Raw genomic sequence first — 21,175 nt, 5'->3', positions numbered from 1 at the left:
AATTTACCAAATCAACAGTTAACAAATATGATATAAATTTTCTTGTATAAATGTTGTTTATTGTAATAATTTGAAAGCAATAAATAAAGAATAGAAAAAAAAAAAAAAAAAAAAAAAGGAACATGGATGCAGAACCCCTTTTGGGGAATGCGGACACAACACCACCCCTGCTCCGACAGAAGAAGCATAACCTTCAACAATGAAGGGGCGGTCCGGGTCGGGATGACGTAAGCAAGGTCCATGTAGGAAGGTGTCTTTTGAGTGCCTGAAAAACCACAATAGCTTCTAGGGACCAATTCTTGGTGTCACTTCCCTTACTGGTAAGGGCCATGAGGGGTGCAACAACCAGAGAGTAATTAGCTATGAAGTGACGAAAGTAATTGGTAAAACCTAGGAACTGCTGGAGCATCCAGAGGCCCATAGGTTGGGGCCAATCTTGGATGCTTCGTAGCTTACCAGGATCCATTGAGAAGCCATGTTGGGAGATGATGTATCCCAGGAAGAGCAAGCTCTGTTTTTAAAACAAGCATTTATCTAGCTTGGCAAAAAAGTGATTTTCATGCAGGCGCTGCAGCACCATGCAGACCTCTGAATAATGGGTAGCGAGATCCTTTGAGAAAATAAGGATGTTGTCTAAGTAAGTGATGACCTTCACATAGAGCAGGTCACGGAAGATTTTGTTGATCATGCGTTGGAACACCATAGGGGCATTACAAAGGCCAAATGGCATCACAAAGTATTTGTAATGCCCATCTCTGGTATTGAAGGTGGTCTTCCAGACATCTTCAGGGCAAATATGAACCAGGTTATAGGCTCCTTGCAGGTCCAGCTTGGTAAAAATAGTCGCCCCTTAGAGGCGGTCGAATAGCTCATTGATCAAAGGCAGAAGATACTTATCCTTGAGAGTGATGCATTCAAGCCACAGTAGTCTATGCATGGTCATAGTGACCCATCCTTCTTGGTGATGAAGAAAAAACCTGAGCCAGCAGGTGTCGTGGAAGGACGAATAAATCCTTTAGCCAGGTTTTCATGGATATAGTCTGACATAGCTCAGGTTTCAAGTATGGAAAGAGGATAGATCCTGCCTCTAGGGAGTGTAGTACCAGGCAAGTGGTCAATGGGGCAGTCAAATTCACGGTGTGGCAGAAGGATGTTGGCCTTCTGTTTGGAGAAACATCCTCAAAGTCAGCATATGGTGCAGGAAGACTCAAGACAGTGACCGCCAGTGGGATCACAGAAGGTGGTTCCACTTTCCTGAGACAAACGTGGTGGCAAGCAGGATGCCATTCAGAGAGTTGCAGGGTCTCCCAATCGAATCGGGGTGAATGGCATTGAAGCCTTGGTAACCATAGCACCACTGGGTGGATGGACTTATCCAGGATGAAGAATTCTACCTCCTCTTCATGCAGAGTTCCAGTGAGGAGGTGAACAGTAGCAGTGACTTGAGAGATCATTCTGGGTAGAGGGTCGCCGTGGATGGAGGCAATAAGTAGTGGTTTCTCAATGATACAGGTAGGAATGCCAAGGAGTTGGGCCAAATCCTTCACAAGGAAGTTACTGCTGGCTCATGAATTGAACAAAGCCAAGGTGGGGAAGGAACAAGAGTTCCAGGTCAGGGTAACTGGTATTGTTAGCTAGGGACCAGGAGAGGTAGCACCCAAGTTCAGGACCCCTACTGAACTCAGGCCAGCGAGTTTTCCAGACAGCAGGACATGAAGACAGGTGATATACTGCAGCTACGCAGTATAAACACAGACCTGAATTCCTCCACCTAAGGCGCTCCTTGGGATGAGGCTCCACATCCCAACTGCATGGGTTCCTCAAGCTTAGTAGACGGCAAGGCTATGCTTGCTGCAGGGCCCACCACAGGTGTAGAGCGAGAACGTTCCGTGTCAGGGTACCTGAGCTTCCTGGTGGTGCTCCTGGAGGCAACGGTCTATGCGACCTGTGAGGTCAATGAGATCCTTGAGAGAGGAGGGTAGTTCGTGGGCTGCAAGCTCATCCTTGAGCTGGGGCGATATGCCATCTAGGTAAATGGTTTGGAGGCAGTCCTCCTGGAAGCCCAACTATGTTGCTAGAGTATGGAATTCTATAGTATATTCATTGAGTGCTTGATGACTGTAATAAATCTGGTGTTAGTTAGACTGCGAGCTCCTGAAGAGGGAGGAGTTAACAATCTGTAATAAATCTGGTGAGAAAGCTGGGCGTAGATGGGAGGAGCAATCTGAATGAATGGCTCCTAAGGAGGAGTCAGCTATCTTGTAGTGTCTCATATTCAGTTATATTCCGCTTCTGTTAGGGTACTCCATGAGGAGATAGCAATCTGTTGGGATAGCTCTGGGTTAGAGCTGGTAGATAGCAATCTGTTATGAATTTGAGACAGTAGTGGTGAATCCCTGGGCCGGTGGCAGAATGACCACGCCCCCAGGAGGATATCCCGAGAGGGACCACTGGCTAGGTTTGAGTATGGAGACAGACACACATTAGTTCTTTTATTAAACAGGTTTTTGGAAATCACCAGAGAGTAGTGAGCTGATATGCCCGGCAGGGCTTTAGTCCCTCAGGCACTGGAACCGAGATCCAGGATGACTGAGCTGTTGAGAAACTGTAGAAAGTGAGTAGGTAGAATAGACAAGTTCATGAACAGAACTAGATGACAAAACTCACATAAGGTCTCAAGGAAGCTCAGGAGCTAGAAAGGTTTAGGCCCTCGATGAGCGAGTACCTGGTCCCAGGGAAAGCTCTGAGGAAGCGATGGTAACTCACAATTGTTTGTAGCAGCGATAGCTTCCAGGCAGTAGAGAATCTTCAGAATGTCCAGGAACATGGGCCCTCGAGGAGCAAGTACCAGTTCCTATCTGTAATCTGAAAGTCAAGAAAAGAGTGAGGCTCCCAAGGAGTGGGTACCTCTGGTAAGTCCGAGGAGGCAGAGTAGCTTGGAGGAAACATAGCCGAATCCGTATCCGAATCCTCTCCTTGCTAACTCAGTTAGATAGTGAAATAGAGACCTTTAAATATTGGAAGCGGATGACATCATCTCAGGGGGATGCCCCTGAGGTTCGTGCCCTTGCTAGTACTTCAATCAGAGTGTGCGCCCTAGGTCATCAGGCAAACATGGCGGATCTGCAACATCAAGCTGGTCTGGGGATGCTGGAGGTAGATGGCAAGGAGACGCCACGGTAGCCAGCCGTCCATCAGACCCAGAGGGAGTCGCCACAGAGGTAAAGAGGGCGGAGTGAGGGCATTGAGCAGTGACGGACACAACAATGACCTTGCCACAGATGCAGAAGATTTGAACTGGCTGTAGCCTGCCTCTCCAGTGATCGTATGGCAACCCTGGTGGGGCTGGCTCAGTCCATTTGCCACTGGACAGCCTCCGCCCACCAACTGTTGCAGCTGCTGGGCCACATGGTGGCATCGGTGCACATCAACCCAATGGCTCGCTTGGCCATGAGAATGATGCAGTGGACCTTGCATTCCCAGTTCTTGGAGAAGAGAGTCCGCTCGCTCCCATAAGGGAGAAGCCCAAGCCAAAGCTTTGCCCTCTAGGCGTGAAAGGATGAAGGTCACCTTCGTGAGGTCATCCTGGAAGTTGGATGATTGTAGAGCAAACTGCATGTAACATTGGTTTATGAAGCCCCTGCAGAGCTTTGGGTCCCCATTGAACCAAGGTGGAGCGGGCAGGGCAAGCAAAGATCTGGTCGAGGTAGCCGGTGCCTGAGAACTGAGTGGTGCAGACATGGAGGCCACAGAGCCAGAATGAGAGTCCAGACAGGCGATGTGGCATTCGATGGAGGTAGCCAATGCCTCCAAGAACTGCTGCTGTTCCTGGATCCTCAAGGCAAGGCCCAGAATGGCCTGGAGAGTGGAAGGCTCTGCCGAGTCCATGACCTTGGCAATCTGTTGCAGAGATGGACCCTTGGCCCAAGGTGGTTTTGGCCCCACCCATGGAGGAAACCCCCACAGGTCCCCACCATCAGGAGGCGAGGCCAAACGGGAAGCAGAGGTCAACTGGAGCTTCACCAATACCAGCCCTCGTTCCCCGCAGGTTGAGTCCTTAGGTACCCGGGCCGGCTGGATTTAGGTGGGCCTCTGCATGGTGGATCCCAGAGAGAGTGTCCAAGGCAGGATGCCAGGAAGCAGCAAAGACGCAGGATTCAAAGCGAGAGGCTGGATCCAAAGTCCAGGCACATTGGAGCAGAGGCAATGCAGTTGGAGACAAGATCAAGTCTGGACTGCAAGTCAGGCAGAGCTGAAGACGAGGCAGGATTCCAGACTGAAGCAGGCAGCAAGGTTGGGGACAAGGTTAAGTCTGGACTGCAAGCTAGGCAAAAGCCTAAGACAAGGCCAGTTTCAAGCAATGGTCAGGGCAGGCGGCTGAAGATGAGGTCAGGTTCAAGCAGAAGTCGGGGTAGGTGGCTGCTGGAGACAAGGTCAGGTCTGAGCAAGGGTCAAAGCCAGGGAGATCTGTCCGAAGGGTAGAAGGAACGGGAAGCTGGAACAGGAACTGGAACAAACAGCAACGAAACACACGAAAGGAAGCGTGGAGACCTGTTGCCAAGGCGAAGTCTGAGTAGCAGGGACCGCCTTATATATGGACATTGAATAACGTCATCATCCGGAGCTGCAGGAGGCTTTCCCACACGTGCGCGCCTAAAGCGGACAGGCGAAAAACTAAGAGGTGGTGGTGCCTCACCGCGATGCACGTGGGGAGACCTGCCCAGGTCCGGAGGGGACCGCAGCAACGCTGGAGGAGCCTGGGAGCACAGACGGAGTGTGAACGTGTAGTCAACTGCCTACTGCTGCCAGAGAGGGCGGTCCAGGTCCTGGGCCCGGGTGTCTGGGGTGAGTGGAGCCAGCCGCGGGCCTGCCGTGGCCGGAAACGCAACAATCCTGAATTAAAAGAAGGATGTACAAGTCAGTCTGCAAAAATCTAAAACAAGAAAATACTTGTGGCCCAGTTTCTAAATTCTGGTCCCTATGCCACTAGTAGTTATGTCCTTAAACTTTTCACTAATTTCTCACTTAACCTCTACCATTATTATTAAAGAGTGGATGGCTTTGTGTGATATATTGGCACTGGTTTGCCTATTTCATTAATTAAGTGTGTAGTAAAATAACCTCTGTGAGAGTTTGTATAAGCCTGAGTCCTGTCTTGGGAAGAGAGATTCTTGAGGATGGATTGGAATCCAGAGGAAGAGGACTTATTCTGGCATCTGAGGAAATCCCTTAAGGGGGTTCTGCTCTCTTTAACAATGGATGCTGGGTGATCTGCTCCTAGGCACAATATGCCTAGCCTCTAATCAAGAACTTTAGGGTGATTATAAACACAGCTAGCTGCCAAAGCAGTCCATATAAGAAAGACGCTTTGTGCTAAAGCAGAGGTGGGCAAACTATGGGCTATGGGCCAAATCTGGCCCATCAGCCATCTTTCTTCTGGCCCTCCTAGGTCTCCTAAAATGTATATTATATGTGGCCCGCATGACTAATCTCATGTAGGCAGGAAGGTCATAGGCTGCAAGGGAGGCGCTATTCAAAATGATGCGCTGGCAGGAAGAAGGCCAGGATGTGATGCAACAGGTGACATGCTGGTGGGGGGTCCCACCCCTGGCCAGCAAGAAGAAGGCAGGGACCTCAGCACAATGACTGATGCACTGGCGGGGGTCCCACCCCCCCCAACAGCAGGAACAAGGCTGGGACTGTGGTGCAACAAATGAGGTGCTGGCAGGGGTCCCATCCCCTTGTCAGCAAGATAAGATCCTTCACAGCGGTGGGCCTGACATTGACCCAGCCGACAGGAGAAAGATGACATGAAGCAGGCAGGAAGGGAGAGTCATCACGTGGTGGATTGGGATGAGGAAGGGTATGAATAAGGCAAGGAAACAGGGTGAGGGAGTTAGTGACTAAGAGGGGAGGGAGAGGGTGTGTGATAGAGGGAAGGGATTGAGTGGGGGATGGTCTAAAAGGGAAGAGGGTGAATGGAAAGGAGGGAAAAGGGAAGAGAGAGAGAGTGGGAAGGAGGGAGAGTGACTGAAAGGAAAGGGTGCAAGTGAATGAGAGGGAAGGGAGTAAGTGGGAAGGAGGGATGAGAGACACAAAGGGAAGTGAGTGGGAAGATGGGATTGAGTGAGAGGGAAGGGATTAAGTGGGAAGGAGGAATGAGTGGCACAAAGGAAGAGGGAGTGAGGGGTGAGTGACTGAGAGGACTGAGTGGGAGGGTGAATGGCTGAGAGTGAAGGTGGGATGAATGACTGAAAGGTGAATGAGAGGGAAGGAGGGAGGAAGTAGATGAGGGTAGCTAGAAGAGAGGGTAGAATGGTTTGTGAGTGTGTGGAGCGGGCTTGTATGTGTGCCTGTGAAAGAGAGAGACTGATTGGGAGCCTGCTTGGGTATGTGTCTGTGAAAAAAGAGAGAGAGAGAGAGATTGGGAGTCTGCTTTTGTGTGTGCCTGTGAAAGGTAGAGCCTACAATCTCAGGGTTACTGGAAATGAAAAGTTTCCAGGTATGGAGAGGGGGAATTTTTTTTTTTTTTATGCTTATTAGTTTTAATTATTGGGATATGTCTGCTATTTTGAAATATTTGATTTTTGGGGCAATGTTTAAAATTTGTTTTTTATCCTTATTCTTCTTAATTATTAGGTAGTGTTTTATTTATTTGTTTGAAATACCGGTATGCTTTTTATTAGTATAGTTTCCTCATTGTAATGATTGATTTATATTTCTTGACTTTGTTTTATGAGAAATGGTGATATTTCTGTTTTTTATTTATTGCACTGCATACGAGTCTGGCTCTTAGTGGTTTCCAGTCCAGGTTTTTGGTCTGTACCTTACTATTTATAATTTATGGCCTGCCTTTCTGACTGAGGTTAGGTGCTCTGCTAGATGGGAAAATGCCTTGTACCTGTAGGGTTGAAGTTTTTCTGCTTTTGATAGAGGCTGGGGATCCGTGATTGAAGTGGCTCCTTGGGTGCTAAAATGATGGCATTTAAGCCTGCTGGATACTGAAATGCCTCCAGTAAGTGGTGGAGATTTGATTGCTGTGTCGAGGATCTGCCATGTCATGCCTCATCCTCCAGCCCTCGTTGTGTTTGATAACTTACAATGTGGCCCCAGCACAAAAAATGTGCCTACCTCTGTGCTAAAGAACTATTTGGTGTTAACATGGGGTAAAGATGGAGATTGTATTCTTTTTTTTTTTTGTATTACTGAAGCTGCAAAATGTTTTCATGGCTGTGCTGTTATAGGGAGTTAGGATTTTTTACTCAAGGTTATCTGTTAGATTATTCTGTAGCAGGATCCTGTGATTTATTTTGTTGTTTTTTTATGATTACTGCTGATTTTTACTATTGGTAACCCACAGAAGAAACTTTAATATGTTGGAAATATATTTGAGACTACTTTTAGGGATCTCAGGGCATGGGTTCACAGAAGTCTCATACTGACTTTGCTTGTTACCAATTCTTAGTTCTTTGCAGCTTGCTATAACATTAGCAATTTGGTGATAGTATTAAGCGATTTTTACAAATGTTTATTAAGTGCTGTTATTTTCACTACTGATTCCTCTGCAGCTGGAGTGAAGAAGTGTTTCAGAGAGTATGGAAATATATCTCTGTGGGGATTAAAGCATTGGCATATGTTTATGGTTTCATGCCTTGAAATCAAACTGACATCATGGTCTGTGCACGCTTGATGCAATTTCCCTGCAGAATTCCAGATGTTGCTGATGTCACATGAGTGACTTTGCATATCAGAAAAGGGATAATGAGGCTCATGAATTAGGGAGCAGCTTGGAGCAGGGCCGGCACAATTTCCTTCATTTTACTTTCAGTTGCATGCAGTTTACCTCTATTAGGGATCCAAACAGTCTGCCTTCTGGGAGTGAATCACACAACTGTTTTACTTGTCAGACAACCTTAATAGCTATTCCCCTCAGCCTCCACTCTGGCTTTGAAATGGGTGAATTGACCTCTCAGTGGCAGGGTAAGGGAGGGAAGGGTCCAGAGACTGACTACAGTTTACAGATGCAAATGGGACAACTGGGTGGATTAAATGGTCTTTATCTGCTGGCATTTTCTATCTTCCTATGTTTCACCTCTTCTCTCATTCTTTTATTTTACAAAAATAAACACTGATGGTGTCATTCAGCCTGCAGGTTCCTTCTAAATTAATACAAAATCATCCTTAACTCTTTCAGCATTTACCTGATGAAAGTGGAATAGCTTTCAAAAGCAGTGGTCATAAAATGAATTAAGTTAATCCAATCAAAAAGCATCACCTGCAACTTATTTCCACATCTTCATTTCTATGAGTTCCATAAAAACATGTTTTCCTTCTATGCACTATTTTTTTCACCATTTAAATAGCACTTTATGGACACATTGACGTCTGTATTCCTGCTGCAGAATTCTGCACCTTGCCACAGAATCCAATCTCCAACTGCTGCAGAAAGTCAGGTTCCTTGTTTATAAGTCAGCAAGTTGCGATTGACAAAATTTCCATCAATTCTATTCCGTGCCATGACTTATACATTCAGTGAGTCTGTGATGTCCCCTGATTCAGAGACTAAAAGCAAATACATTATAAATGATCTAGCTCTGTCACACCTATCATATTAGTTTTGCTGTGCCTTAAACATAATTTTCCAGCTAGCTGCAAGATGTTGAAGGTCAAAAAAAGGAGGAAGTAGGGCACAAAGGTGGCTGATATGCTATGGTGGAAGCTCATGTTTGGACAAGATAAAGTTATAAATGAAGGACATTACATTTATAGAAATGTCTGCTGTGTGATCTAAAGTTGACAACAAAACAATGAAGATGGAGCACTTTTTACCACTGTAAATAAATTACTTTTATGTTGTTCCCACACAGAAATATAAAGGTGCCATAGTTTTCCCACCAATTTCTAAGACGTTTCCTGCAAATCCACCCAATGTTGTCACTGTAAGTAATCATAAAATAAACTGAATTTAGGCTTTATGTCAGGAGACAAAGCTCTCTGCTCTTAGTTCTGCAGAATTCCTGAGCTATGTAAAATCTTTGGCATTTTTCTCTGAACTACAAAAGGAAGACAGTTGTGCAGGGTCATTCAGGGGATATTCTGCTCAGTCCTGCAATGATTTATTCCAGTGCATCCTTTGTCGCTAATTTCCTACCCCTGAACTACAAGGTATTAAAATGTTATATTTTTATTTTATTGTGCTTTTTAAATTTTGTAACTGTATTGTATGATATTGTTATGCTATTATTGTATGCTATTTTGTTATGCTTGTAAGTCGCTTTGTATCTTGATGAGTGGGATATACATTTCTAATAAAAATAAGTGTGACAGCGCTTCAAAACAAACACCCCCAACACATACTATAGAGAGAGTAGCTGCTAGTGCACTTCCTGTGGAAAAGATTTGCCTACTGAAAAATTGTAGAACAAGTTTCAGGCTTTTTTTTTTTTTTATTCAGGCTTATTATTTCTATTTTATTGCTGTAGCATTATTCCTAAGTTTCTCTTTTTAGTACCATATTTCCATATTTATGTCTTTTTAGGAGTCTTGTTTTTCTTTCTTCCTACTTTATATTTCATCTTTCTGATCTTTTGATTTTATTTTCAACTTTCCCTCTTTTACAGATAGAGCCTGCCCTGGTGTGCCTATCCTGCACCGGTGGGGCCATAACAGAATTTGTTTCTCTCTGGGGCTGGAACCTCTCACCGGCTAGCTCTTTCACATCCCCTCTTACTCCCAGTGCCAGATACTTTGTAGGTGGGGGTGGAGGGGAGATATATTTCCAGAGCCCAATGTGACAGGGGTAACTTTTTTTACACATTATTTTTTGTCCTTTCTGTTCCCTTGGGGAGGGATATTCTTTTCTCAACACTGTAGATGCTGTGAGCACCAGAAATAAGAGACAGGAGACTCGAGTTGAGTGTCCAAAATCAATCATACCCCAGGACTCATCCTCCCCAAACTCAGTCACATTTTCATATGCACACAGTCTCATTTACAAAGACAGTTCACACCCACCCTCTCTCTTGTGCACACAGTCATAAAAATACACCTCTCATCCCCTCTCCCCTTTCCTTGTTCCCTCCCCCTTCCCTTTTCCCTTTCCTCCCCAACTCCCTTTTTCTCTAGTCCCTGGCCATGTTGCTCTCTCCTGCTGTTGTGTATGCAGCAAGCTGCGCTCTAGCACTGTGGAATGCTCTTGGATCTTGTCCCTGTCTTTTATCTCTTCTGGTCATTCAGCTCCCACCTAGGTGGGTGCTGGTGTACATAGGACTACCATAAGTCCCCTTTTTTTTTTTTTGAAAGTAATTTTTATTGAGATTACAATAACACAAGTGATACATTACAACGTATGATATACAACATCTCAATATCTTTTCTCTTTTAACTCTTATCCTATTTAACCCCCGTAACACCCTCCCTCTCCCCCAATCCCTTTACCTCCCCTACCACCCAATCCCCACCCACCCCCCTTGTACAGAGAATCTCGGAAAAGAGCAAAACATTATACAAATTGTTGTGTTGATGCTTCCGTCACCAGCATACATCACCAGCATATAAAGGGACCCCCCACCCCCCTTCTCCACATTACACATTTAAACTTTACGGTAAACCTGTGCCTGCATGGATCACAGTATTTGAGAATAAGCTCCCCACGGTTAGGAGGCACTTTGGTTTGAAGGAAGAGGTGAAAGAGCTTGTATATCCACTGGAAGGATATCATAATATGCCTGCCAGGTGTCCTGAAAGAGTCTCTTCTTGCCAAGTGGAAATCGGGTGTATAAGGAGCCACATTCCAAATGATACATTTCAGTCATGAGTGAAGACCACTGTCGATGGTTAGGTGGACTTGCTTCTATCCAGCGTAGTAGTTTACATTTTTTTGCAATGAGACATGCCTTAGACATGAAAAGGACATTATCCACCGAGATACTGGTATCTCCCACTTCATTATTCAGAAGACAAAAGGAGCAGGACCAAGTAATGTCAGTGCCCAGGAGAGCAGAGAGATACTTACGAATATCCTCCCAAAAGGTTTGGATAGCTGTACAGGACCAAAGACAGTGTATTAAAGAAGCTTGCGGTTGAGCACACTTAAGGCAGGTGTCCATTGAAAGAAGGCCCATAGTCTTTGCTCTAGCAGGCGAAATAATTGTTCTGTGAAATATCCGTTGTTGAAGTTCACGGAGAGTAACATTTGTAGACATCTTGGAGATGGAAACATAGGCATCTTGTAGCATTCGAATCGTCAAGGTTTCCCCACAGTCCCGAGTCCATTTAGGGAGGAGAGAAGAGAATATGGAGTATATCTGAACACAACAGTAATAATAGTACATACAAGACAGAGACGCTGTTTTGGCAGCAAAACTACTCATTAAATCAGAAAATTGAGGGGAGTCTATAGATCCAGAGATCCCTTTCATTAAGTCAGAGTAAACTGCTCGTATAGAACCATAAAGTAAAAAATGTGACGTCTGTAAACCCAAAGTCTCCTGACATTGAGAAAAGGAGCGGAGTTGTTTTGTGAGGGGATCCAGGAAATCTTTCAGGGGCCACCCCTTAGAAATAGAAAATGTATGAGTGGAAGGCAGAAGTCGGGACTCAGTGTAGACACTCACTAAGGGGAAGTGTGTATATATTTGCGTAGGGAGGTTTAGAGCTCGTCTTGTAAGAGCCCAAACTTTACGCATTGTTCTCACTAATCCAAACTTTAATTGCGCACCTATTGTCGTAAGGGACTGTACGTGTAGGTCAAATCTGGGATCTAGTGACGCACAGAGAGCCTGAATGAGTGGGGCATCAGTATGTTGTGAGGTCCCCAGTATCCAGTCCCCCAGAAATCGTAAGTTGGCAGCTTTCGAGTAAGTCATAAAGTTAGGGAGAGCAAATCCCCCCTGGCATCTTGGTGCTGTAAGGGTGCTATAAGCTAGACGTGGTTTTTTCCCCCTCCACACAAAGGATCGTATCCCTTTCTGAAGTTTGTGATTATCTTGAGCTCGCAAAAAATATGGGATCATAGACAATAAGTAAATCATCTTAACAAGCACAATCCTACCATCTTAACAAGCACAATCCTACCCTGCAAGGAACACGGCAGAGATTGCCAGCTGGCCAGAGTTCGTAGAGTTTTCTCTATCGCCGGCAAAATATTTAAAGTATACCATTTGCTAGGCGTTGGGTGAATTTGAATCCCGAGATATTTAATTGTGGAACCCACCCATTGTATCGGAAATGCGGGCCATGTTAGAGCCATCTTGCCAGTCAGATCCAAGGCTTCCATTTTATCTAGATTTAACTTAAACCCCGAAAGGGATTGATATTGAGAAAAAATCTCCAAGACTTCCAGGAGCGCCGTACGGGTGTTGGTTAAAAGTAGTAAAATGTCATCTGCAAACAATAAGGTTTTATAGGTTTGCGTACCCACCGCAATCCCCGTTACAGATTGGGTGTCTTGGATTTTCCGAACAAGAGGCTCCACCGTCAGTATGAATAATAGTGGGGAAAGGGGACACCCCTGGCAGGTGCCTCTACCCAGAGGAAATTCCCCCGAAAGCAGACCATTGACCAGTACTCTGGCAGTGGGGTTGGAGTAAAGTAAAGTTATATATGTATATATTCTCCCATTGAAGCCCATTTTAGTGAGAACCTGCCTGAGAAAAGGCCATGCTACTCGGTCGAATGCATTTTCTGCATCACAAGTCACAAGTAGAGGATCCTGGAGAGAAGAGACTACACAGTTCTCCAGAGCAGCTTGGACTTTATGCAAATTTACCGCCAACCTCCGCCCCGCCACAAATCCCACTTGGTCCTCTGAGATGAGCAAGGGCATGATAGCTTTGAGTCGGTTAGCTAATATTTTGGCATATAATTTGATGTCTAGATTTAAAAGGGATATTGGCCGATATGAAGAGGGCAGCAACGGGTCGCGACCTGGTTTAGGAAGCACCACTATGGTGGCAGATCTTAGAGTGCTAGGCATCAAGCCGCCATTGGCCATATCTTCAAACAAAGCCTGCAATGTAGGGGCAATTTCAGAAACTAGAGATCAGTCCTCTTTTTAGAGGATATATCCTCCTTTTGGGCTCCTTGAAGTATGTCTTACAGGTTTTTATTATTTTTAGGAAAATGTCTTCTTTCTCATGGGTGAGGAATCCTTTTATGTGCCCATGACCAACTCACCTTTGCTTACAATGTGTGAAATCATCTCCTGTCTATTAGTCAGTCTAGACACATGTATAGTTCTCTTGCGATCCTGACGAACCCTTCATCCAGCCACAGTGGTTGTGCTCTGTTGCTGCCCCACCAAGGCCTTCTTCCACAGCAGCCCTTCAGCAGGCCACGTGACCAGTGCAACCGGCCCACCAGAGGATGCCCAATCCCCCAATAGGTCAATCCACCCCTGGTTAGCCAGATGTTTATCTAGCTAACTTTAGGACAGGTCAGCAGCACGACTAGTTAACCAGATAATATATCCGGCTAACTCTACTCCTCCCTAGAATGCCTCCTACCTGCCCTCGAATATTCTGACTTATCTGACTAAATTCTAGTCTTATAACTAGTTATCCACAAAAACATAAGAACATGCCATACTGGGTCAGACCAAGGGTCCATCAAGCCCAGCATCCTGTTTCCAACAGTGGCCAATCCAGGCCATAAGAACCTGGCAAGTACCCAAAAACTAAGTCTATTCCATGTTACCGTTGCTAGTATTAGCAGTGGCTATTTTCTAATGGACTTCTCCTCCAAGAACTTATCCAATCCTTTTTTAAACACAGCTATACTAACTGAACTAACCACGTCCTCTGGCAACAAATTCCAGAGTTTAATTGTGCATTGAGTGAAGAAGAACTTTCTCCAATTAGTTTTAAATGTGCCACATGCTAACTTCATGGAGTGCCCCCTAGTCTTTCTATTATCTGAAAGACTAAATAACTGATTCACATCTACCCTTTCTAGACCTCTCATGATTTTAAACACATCTATCATATCCCGCCTCAGCTGTCTCTTCTCCAAGCTGAAAAGTCCTAATCTCTTTAGTCTTTCCTCATAGGGGAGCTGTTCCATTCCCCTTATCATTTTGGTAGCCCTTCTCTGTACCTTCTCCATCGCAATTATATCTTTTTTGAGATGCGGCGACCAGAATTGTACACAATATTCAAGGTGCGGTCTCACCATGGAGCGATACAAAGGCATTATGACATTTTCCGTTTTATTCACCATTCCCTTTCTAATAATTCCCAACATTCTATTTGCTTTTTTGACTGCCGCAGCACACTGAAGCGACGATTTCAATGTGTTATCCACTATGACGCCTAGATCTCTTTCTTGGGTTGTAGCACCTAATATGGAACCTAACATTGTGTAACTATAGCATGGGTTATTTTTCCCTATATGCATCACCTTGCACTTATTCACATTAAATTTCATCTGCCATTTTGATGCACAATTTTCCACTGTCACAAGGTCTTCCTGCAATTTATCACAATCTGCTTGTGATTTAACTACTCTGAACAATTTTGTATCATCTGCAAATTTGATTATCTCACTCGTCGTATTTCTTTCCAGATCATTTATAAATATATTGAAAAGTAAGGGTCCCAATACAGATCCCTGAGGCACTCCACTGCCCACTCCCTTCCACTGAGAAAATTGTCCATTTAATCCTACTTTCTGTTTCCTGTCTTTTAGCCAGTTTGCAATCCATGAAAGGACATCACCACCTATCCCATGATGTTTTACTTTTCTAGAAGCCTCTCATGAGGAACTTTGTCAAACGCTTTCTGAAAATCCAAGTATACTACATCTACTGGTTCACCTTTATCCACATGTTTATTAACTCCTTCAAAAAAGTGAAGCAGATTTGTGAGGCAAGACTTACCTTGGGTAAAGTCATGTTGACTTTGTTCCATTAAACCAGGTCTTTCTATATGTTCTGTGATTTTGATATTTAGAACACTTTTCCCCATTTTTCCTGGCACTGAAGTCAGGCTAACCAGTCTGTAGTTTCCCGGATCGCCCCTAGAGCCCTTTTTAAATATTGGGGTTACATTAGCCACCCTGCAGTCTTCAGGTACAATGGATGATTTTAATGATAGGTTAGAAATTTTTACTAGTAGGTCTGAAATTTCATTTTTTAGTTCCTTCAGAACTCTGGGGTGTATACCATCTGGTCCAGGTGATTTACTACTCTTCAGTTTGTCAATCAGGTCTACCACAGCTTCTAGGTTCACCGTGATTTGATTCAGTCCATCTGAATCATTACCCATGAAAACCTTCTCTAGTACGGGTACCTCTACAACATCCTCTTCAGTAAACACCGAAGCAAAGAAATCCAGCTATAATTTAGCAGAATAAGTGGCTGAAGATGTCATTTTTGCCAATTAGATGGATAACTTTTAAATAATCCGTCTAAATGGCTTTTGAATAAGGATGTCCATATTAGTGACCACATGAACAGACATGGTTTAATGGGGGAAAATCAACATGGCTTTTGCAAAGGGAAGTCTTGCCTTATCAATTTACTAGATTTTTTTGAAGGTGTAAAAAGCATGCAGACAAAGGTGAGCTGGTTGATAGAGTGTGTTTGGATTTTCAGAAGACATTTAACAAAGTCCCTCATGAGAGCTCCTCAGGAAATTGGAAGGTCATGGGATTGGAGGCAATGTTCTATTGTGGATTGGTTACTGGATAAAAGACAGGAAACTGAGGGTAAGACTATGATCAGTTTTCTGAATGGAGAAAGATTGTTAGTGGTGTGCCCCAGGGGTGTGTATTGAGACATGTACATTAGCATATTCATAAATGATTTGGAGAAAGGAACAATGAGTAAGGAGACCAAATTTGCAGATGACACAAAATTGTTTAGAGTCGTTAAAATGGCAGCGGATTGTGAAGGACTGCAGAAGGACTTTTTAAGACTACAGACTGGGCTTTTAAATGGCAGATGCAATTTAATATAGAGAAGTGCAAAGTAATGCACTTAAGGAAAATGAATTCCAAATACAAGTACATCATGCTGGATTCTGTGTTAGGAGTCACCATCCAGGAAAAATACCTTGGAGTTCCTGTGAATAATACTTTGAAATCTTTGGCTCAGTATGCATCCATGGTCAAAAAGGCAAATAAAATTTTAGGAATGAATTGGTAAGGAATAGAGAACAAAACAGAGAATATCATAGTGCCCTTGTATAGATCCATGGTGCAACCACTCCTTGAGTATTGTGTGCAGTTCTGGTTGCTTCTTCTCAAAAAAGACATAAGCAGACATGGAAAAGGTACAGAGAAGAGCACCAAAATGATAAAAGGGATGGGAAAAGCTCCCTTATGGAGAAAGGCTAAACAGATCAGGGATCTTTAGCTTGAAGAAGAGTTGACAGAGGGGTTATGATTGAAATTTATAAAATCATGAGGGGAGTGGAACAGATAAATAAAGAATGGTTATTTACCCTTTCAAACAATATTATGACTAGGGGCCACTCCATGAAACTATCAACCAGCAAATTTAAAACAAATCATAGTAAGTATTTTTTCACTCGGTGCACAATCAAGTTATGGTTATAGATAAGTTTATTTGTATGCCACCCCTACTTGGGGCAGCTCACAGCGAAACATACAAAATAAAACAAAGATTAATGAAAACATGATTAAAACAACATAAAATAAGCATAACCAGTGGACAAGAGGTAATAGATGATAAAGATAGAATCTGTTACTGGAGGTTGTGGTCAATGCAACTAACATAGGGCTGGATTCATTAATGCCGCAAGGCAATGGGGCAGATCGTTAAACCTGCGTGCGGGCATAGATTTGTTCGCGCAATGCGGTGCGAACAAATCTACGCCCGCGTGCATGTTATAAAATCCAGGGCTGGCGCACGCAAGGGGGTGCACAATTGTGCAACTTGTGTGCGCCGAGCCGCGCAGCCTTCCTCCATTCCCTCCGAGGCCATTCTGAAATCGGAGCGGCCTCGGAGGGAACTTTCCTTCCACCCCCCCCCCCCCCGCACCTTCCCCTCCCTTCCCCTATCTAACCTGCCCCCCAGCCCTATATAAAACCCCCTCCTGACCTTTATCGGGCAAGTTACGCCTGTCTCTGGGCAGGCGTAACTTGTGTGCCCCGGGCAGCTGCCGGTGCGCCATCCTCCGGCACAGCGGCTGTTCCGGAGGCCTCGGTCCCACCCCCGGAACACCCCTGGAATGTCCCTTTTTCGAAGCCCTGGGACATATGCGCATCCAGGGGCTTGCGCGCGCTGCCAAGCCTATGCAAGATAGGCTCGGCGCGTGCAGGGGCAGCTTGGGGTAGCTTTTTGGGGGTTACGCGTGTAACCCTTTGAAAATCTGCCCCAATGTGAATCCCGCGATAACGGGGGGTGGGGGGGGGGGGGCAGTCCTGCGCTAGCCGTAGCGATCGCACCGCGGCGGTGTGATTGCTGCCGGCATCGCCCCAAATAACTACCCCATAAAAGGACAGCAAAAGGCATACATAGCTTTTACTGTCTGGGAAATCTATGCAGAGTCGGCCCCGGTGCTGCCCCGACTCCTCCTCTTCCAGGGCCGACTCCGCCCCGAGCTAGCTATCGCACGCGTGCGCTAGCTATTTAGCTAACGAATGCGTGCATGCGATAGCTTTAGAAAATGACTCCCATAGTGGGGTTCAAAAGAGGATTGGACAAGTTCCTGAAGGAAAAGCCCATAACCAGTTATTAGCAGGGTAGAAGTGGGAAAGCCAGCGCTTATCCCTGGATGTGAAATATAAGAAATAGATCAACTATTGGGGATCTAACAGTACTTGTGATCCTGACTGGTCTCTGTCGGAGACAGAATGCTGGGCTCAATGGACTTTGGTCTGATCCAGCATGGCATTTCTTATGTTCTTGTAAAATCTTGCAGCAAAATGGAAGATACAATATCTGCAGCTGAAGGTATTTTTGCTTTCCATACTGTTTTGCATCTTAACAGTTATAAGACTGCACTTCTGTCTTGCTGAAGAAAGTGTTTTCTGATAGAGAAATAGCCAGCAAATTAAATATAAAAATGTGCTGCTCATTATTTGTAGATGAGACCCTAACAGTTAAGTGGAAGTTGCTCTTGTCTTGTTGAATAAAATATTCATATGCAGATTGTTGTGTGAGCTCAGTTTCTGGAAGTTTCCTCTTTTTGGAATTTGTAAAAATGGTAGTGCTAGGTCTACATAATAAAAGTTGGTTAATATCTGGTGGCTCCTTCTAATAAGCTACATCCTCCCTCCCATCCAACGTTCTCCCTAGCATTCACTTGTCTCCCTTTACCCCTCCCACTTTCCATTCTACTCCTCTGTCTCTTCCTTCTCACCTCAGGCTACTTGTGATAGCAAAGCACATCCTTAGTAGGGCAATAGAAATAAGTACCAGGGGGAACAGATGACCATGTGCAAAATTATATAAAAGCTAAATGGATTGTTGTACACGTGATATTTTTGGTTTGTGGTATGCTCTGTTGAATTTGAATGTTAAAATAAGCACCAAATGTTTGTTCTCCTTTTCTTCAGCAGCGCTGTAGTTGGAGTAGCCACATGCCTCCCAAAAGCCTTCAAGAAATGTTCTTCTCACTACAGATATCCAGACCACAAAATCTTTGTATAAACTTGCTGATTTAAAGGAGTCTGGGGTGAGTTGACTTTCTGAGTCTTGGAAAGAAAATCTTCCTTAATGACAGATGAAATAGATATTTTCTGGCAGTATCTGCTCCATCTGAAGGTATTAAACGACAAGGCCTATCTATAGCCCTTTATCTAGGGAGGACATTAACTAAGCATAAATGTCTTCTCCAGAGGGGGCTGTTGCAAATGTAAGGTAAAATTTGTATTATTTGCTAAAGATGTAGAGAACCTAATGATTCTCTATCAGAAGGACTAATCTAATTCCTGGACAGGGGAGGAGAGTGAGTAGTTAGCAGTAGTAGTATGGGTTTGATTCCCCCATGTGGGAAATTCAGATGGTGTGCTCTAACAGTTTATAAACCCCTGCCACCATCTTAGGGTGTGGATTTCTTAGTGAATTTTTAGTTGGAATCCTTAGTTAATCCTTTTAGGGGCAACACGTCTTTTGTTGTCCTTTGTTTGTTTCCTTAGGTAAGGACTCTGGAGTCTCTGGGACTGAGATTTGGGTAAAGAGATGGAGTCAGAATACCTTACCCTGTATTTTTGTCCATGTTTCTTGAAAATCTTTTTGATGGCTGAGGAAGATGTTTTTCTACTCTTCCTGCTTCTTGTTTTGGTTTCTCCTTTTGAGTAAGAATTGTTCTATTATTTTTGCTGAGTGTCCTAGGGACCAGAGACTCAGATTTTTATTTATTTTTTATTTTTTTGCCATCTGAAGAAAGAGGTGTCTTTCACCTAGAAAGAATACAATCATCCAAATCATCAAGGAGATATGGATTCACATTCATTATCTGGGAAAAGGAGTTTGGGAGGAGGAAGGAGGAAGGAGAAAACCAGTGGCACCAATCCAGCGTAGCTGCCATCATCTTAATTAAAATCTTCACAGGAGGAGAAGAGAGGAACACTACCAACTAGGAGCTATACTGAGAAGGAAGGAGAACAGGAAGACTACCAGAGAGGTGTTCTGGATCCGAAGGAGGGAGCACTAGGGGCTCTCCCCATTGTGGAATGAGTGAGGTGTACCTTTGCGGTGAGATGGAACCTCATCTGGGAAAAACTGGAACTGAAGATGAGAAGACAAGACGTGTGGCGCAAGGTCCCTCAGGCACCCTACACAGCCTGATCGCGGACCACACTGTCCTCTATGCACCCTACACAGCCTGATCGCGGACCACACTGTCCTCTATGCACCCTACACAGCCTGATCGCGGACCACACTGTCCTCTATGCACCCTACACAGCCTGATCGCGGACCACACTGTCCTCTATGCACCCTACACAGCCGGGCGGCTGGTCGTGGACCATGAGAGGACTGGGCAAGCTCTGGACTCAACACAGTCCAGGAATGAGTCAGAACAGGAACAGTCTTTGAATTAAAACATGGAATCCGGAACTCGGGCTTTAAAATCAAGGAACCTCCGGAGGCAGAGGTTGCTCAGGACCTGGAACATCAGGAATCGGACATCAGGAGAAGATCAGGAATGAAGATGCCGGGCAGGAGCAGGATGCAGAGAAGTCCAAAGGTGGAGAAGCTCCCAGGAGGACTGGTTTCTTGCCAAGGTTAGGAGTGAATGAGCGAGGAGCCCTTTTGTAGGGCTCTGCAGGAACGCCCAGGGTGGAGTCCGAGGAGGGCCACACCTGCACTGGCCCTTTAAATCCCACTGAGAGGTGTGGCCTCGCCCCTTAGGGGAAGTGGGCAGGATCCTGGACAGCGGTGTCCTGCCGCTGAGGAGAGGAGGAGCTGAGCTGGGCCGCAGGACAGGCCCCGACGCTGGAGGCGGCATCCGAGCCACGGGAAGGGAGCTGGGGGCGGCTCCCTGCTGCAGCGAGACCGGGGATGAAGGCCCCTCCGGGCCGCGGAGCGGCAGTGACGTCGGCGGCTCCTGCTGCGAAGAAGGAGCCGAAGTCCGCGGCTCCTGATGCGGTGAAGAGGAGTCGGGTGGTGGCGGCTCCTGCCGCGAAGGTAAGCGCCTGCTCCCGGCGTGAGCAGGAGCGCAACAGCACACCCCCCCCCTCAAAGGGTGTCCCCTCCCCTCCTTCAGGAGGTCAAAAACCAGGCAAGGCATCTGGAACAAAGTGCAGGCGCCTCCTGCAGGTCGAGGAAGAAACATGGAACAACAAAGGACACTGGACACAGGAACAAGCAAGGAACACTGGAACAACGAGGAAGAAATGGAACAAACAGCGGAGCAAGGAACAAATGGAAGGAACAGCAGAGCAAAGAACAATAGAACTTAAAAAAAAGGAGAAAGTTTTACCTGAATCAGAGACAGTTAGAGGGTTTTCAGGATTTCCTCTGGTCTCTGTTCTTGGCGAATCGTGTCGACGTTCGTTCCCGCTCCCGTTGGGGTTGGGGAACAGGGTAGCCTGGTGGGTTGAGCAACCCCCGGTGATCTAGGCCCTGCACTTAGGCTTTTTTTCTTGCACACCACGTGGTAGGCTGCGGCGGCCGTTTTTGCACGCTCTTGTGTGGGTTCTGCTGCTCTCTATAGGCTGTCAGCGTGCACAGTGTGTCAGCTCTGCCTCCGCGTTATGTGCTCTG

At 45.4% G+C, this 21,175-nt stretch overlaps 1 protein-coding gene across 5 annotated transcripts in view; it reads left to right on the top strand.

Annotated features, from left to right (window-relative positions):
* Positions 1 to 21,175, top strand: part of LOC115079042 (NACHT and WD repeat domain-containing protein 2-like) — a 247,792-nt gene that overhangs the window by 16,656 nt on the left and 209,961 nt on the right. For 4 of the 5 annotated variants that reach the window (XM_029582083.1, XM_029582254.1, XM_029582429.1 and 1 more), the window contains exons 2-3: positions 8,868 to 8,939; positions 18,526 to 18,641. The gene's annotated coding sequence lies outside the window, so the exon portion shown is untranslated. Of the gene's footprint in view, positions 1 to 8,867; positions 8,940 to 18,522; positions 18,642 to 21,175 lie in introns of all 5 variants that reach the window. The other variant, XM_029582174.1, reaches the window with a different exon arrangement.

The sequence above is a fragment of the Rhinatrema bivittatum genome, chromosome 1 (genome assembly GCF_901001135.1).
Source record: "Rhinatrema bivittatum chromosome 1, aRhiBiv1.1, whole genome shotgun sequence".
NCBI lineage: Eukaryota > Metazoa > Chordata > Amphibia > Gymnophiona > Rhinatrematidae > Rhinatrema > Rhinatrema bivittatum.
Note: the sequence above shows the minus strand (reverse complement) of the source record. Positions and strands in the feature narration are given on the sequence as shown.